The following is a 2933-nucleotide window of genomic DNA, read 5'->3' as shown; positions in this document are numbered from 1 at the left end:
AGAGAGAGAGAGAGAGGGAGAGAGAGAAACGAGCTCTTTTCCTATCTATTCAATCCAATAGTTTGGTTTTGCAGGCATAAAGGTAGAAGACATGCAGTCCAATACAAAAAAACGGTGTGTGGCTTCCCACACCCACATCAAGGGTCTCATCTTGAATGTACTCTTCAAAGCTCCCTGCACTTCTTGCATTTTTTTTTTGAAACTCTATGTTTGAGCTGTGATGTTTTGGATGTTAGGAGGATCATGGAGCAGAAATTATCCTAAGGTTTGTGTATTTTCTACCTTTCCTTAGATTATTAGTATTTTATCTCATTTAATCAATTTCTTTTGGGATTTCAACCTTTTATGCATTCCATCTAACATGAAAAGTAAGAGTTGATGTTCATATGTTTTATGCCTAGTATAGGCAGAAGGTGTGTTTAGGAGACAACCCAGTAACTGCAGCATCGTGCCATACAACATTGATATACATTGTTTGGTGGGGCTGATCAAGGTGCAATACTTTTTACTTTGTGTTGTCATGTAATGATGAATGAAGTTGAAACTGATGTTAATGCTATGCATGATTAACCTAGATTAGGGTGAGGCTATATCATTCCTCCTCTTCCAAGTTTTTAGGATATCCTCCACCTCGCTCAAGCTATGTGGCATGATGGATGATGAATGCCCTTACCCTCCAGCATGACAAGAGTGTTGATAACTTTCTTCACATATGTTGTTATTAGCAACATATGTTGTTAATAGCAACCTTAGGATGCATGGGTTTGTGAGTACATAAACAGTTCTAAGGATCTCGATCATGTTCTTGAATTAGTCCAAGTATAGGAGTCATCATCATCTGTTTTGGATGCACTAGTTGAGCCAAAGAATGTTGTTTTGACTTGTATCCATGGTCTTTCTCTACTGGTTTTCTCACGTATGTGCAATAGTGGGGAGTGCAAAATGTTTATAAACAATGTCGTCAAGAGTGGCCATCTTGCTGAGAAATACAATGCTATGCAACAAGAAAGTGACTCACTCGTGGATGACATTGTAGTTTTGAACACTTTACATTTTCCAACTAAGTTTCTAAGTCATTACATGCCATTTCTTTGATATAGATCTTTTACAGTTTCAAGATTTGTCTTTCTTGGATGCAGGTTTGTATCTTCACTCTTGTTAGTTATAGGTGTCCTCTCTTTTGTTATTGAGATGATGAATGTTACCTTTTCACCTCAAGTTGCCAAGTCATGACATGCCATTTGTTTGAGGTAACTCTTTTACAGTTTCAAGATTTGTCTTTCTTGGATGCAGGTTTGTATCTTCATTCTTGTTAGTTATAAGCATATCTTATAGGTGTCATCTCTTGTTACTGAGATGATGAATAAGTCCTATTGAAATGGTCTGGTCTGCTCTCATGGGTTGCAACAAAGAACATAAATATGGTACGACTTGCTCGTTTATCTTGAATAAGGTTCATGGCCTCCAAACTTTGATGTCTTTCCATCAATTCAGAGGTAGATTAGAGGCAGACTATCTTGTTTTAATTTTTTATAAACCTCTCTTTTGTTATTGAGATGATGAATGTTACCTTTTCACCTCAAGTTGCCAAGTCATGACATGCCATTTATTTGAGGTAACTCTTTTACAGTTTCCAGATTTGTCTTTCTTGGATGTAGGTTTGTATCTTCATTCTTGTTAGTTATAAGCATATATTATAGGTGTCATCTCTTGTTACTGAGATGATGAATAAGTCCTATCGAAATGGTCTGGTCTGCTCTCATGGGTTGCAACAAAGAACATAAATATGGTATGACTTGCTCGTTTATCTTGAATAAGGTTCATGGCCTCCAAACTTTGATGTCTTTCCATCAATTAAGAGGTAGATCAGAGGCAGACTATCTTGTTTTAATTTTCTATAAACCTTGATAGATTCTCTTGAAGTTGAAAGTTGTGGACTTTAATATGTATAGTGTGCACTAGTGCTAAGGCATGTTTTGGGTTGAGCCATTTGACAAATTCATGCACACTTGCATCTTCACCAGCCTAAACCTCTATTTGTGTGTGCACACATGCATGCGTGTGTGTGTGTGTGTGTGTGTGTGTGTGTGTGTGTGTGTGTGTGTGTGTGAGAGAGAGAGAGAGAGAGAGAGAGAGAGAGAGTTTTTCTTATTTGTTTTTCAACATGCAGGTAAGCGGTCCGGCTTCTTGTAGAGTTTATAACTCTAAGTTGGCAAACAAGTGGAGGCTAAGGCTAAATTGAACAAACATTCGGATCAAGAAATTGACTCTAGATAGAGTCAGCATGCAAGCCACATACTTGGGCAGGCTGAAGAGGTTTTAGAATCTCCAGCGATGTCTGATGTGGACATGGAAGGTGTTTAGCTTAATGACTTTATCAGGGGCATTAATGGGAGTAGATCATCAGATCAGAAAAACAACTGAAAAAGGGGGTTTATAGTTTCAGGTTAAACAACTAATGTTACCATTTCAACGCAATTGCAAAAGATGCTAACACTGAGGCAGTTTCAGAGCATCCAGTGGGAAAAATATCGTGATAAGGAGGTCAATCTGTTGTGCTGCTGTAACTTGATGAAAATCATCTCAAGCTGCCAGGGGATGGAGAAGAGAGGAAGATGCTACCCTGTAACATGGTATCATTTTTCGTAAGCTGGCTATTAGCGTAGCAATTATGTGCAAGGTGGTGAAGTCTCAAGGATGCATCCAAGAAGCCTAAATTACTTTCTTTCCTAGGTCTTCTACAACCATCTCTATGGTAAGTTCTCCGTGGATTTTGTACATCTCCTAGATGCTAGAGTTTGCTCTTTCATATGCTAGGTTCTGTTTCTCATGCTAGAATGATTTTGGTTCTACTGTTTGAACATCCGAGTCCATTGGCTTGGGTGGCCATTCTTGAAAGTCTTTGGCTAGTGTCATCATCGCAAAAAGAGTAG

At 38.4% G+C, this 2933-nt stretch overlaps 1 long non-coding RNA gene across 2 annotated transcripts; it reads left to right on the top strand.

The window, feature by feature from the left end:
• The first annotated feature begins 431 nt into the window (after positions 1-431).
• Positions 432-2558, top strand: LOC147627076 (uncharacterized). Of its 2 annotated transcripts, XR_015268525.1 has the most exons (4): positions 432-493; positions 1140-1496; positions 1659-1789; positions 2171-2558. It is a non-coding gene; the product is annotated as an uncharacterized LOC147627076 (long non-coding RNA). The 2 variants fall into 2 exon arrangements; XR_015268524.1 differs by lacking the exon at positions 432-493 and having other exon boundaries at positions 784-1496.
• Positions 2559-2933: the final 375 nt, after the last annotated feature.

Source organism: Cibotium barometz, chromosome 21 (genome assembly GCF_041138505.1).
Source record: "Cibotium barometz isolate CiBa-2024 chromosome 21, ASM4113850v1, whole genome shotgun sequence".
NCBI classification, from domain to species: domain Eukaryota; kingdom Viridiplantae; phylum Streptophyta; class Polypodiopsida; order Cyatheales; family Cibotiaceae; genus Cibotium; species Cibotium barometz.
The sequence above is the reverse complement of the archived record's forward strand: the minus strand, read 5'-3'. Positions and strand labels throughout refer to the sequence as shown.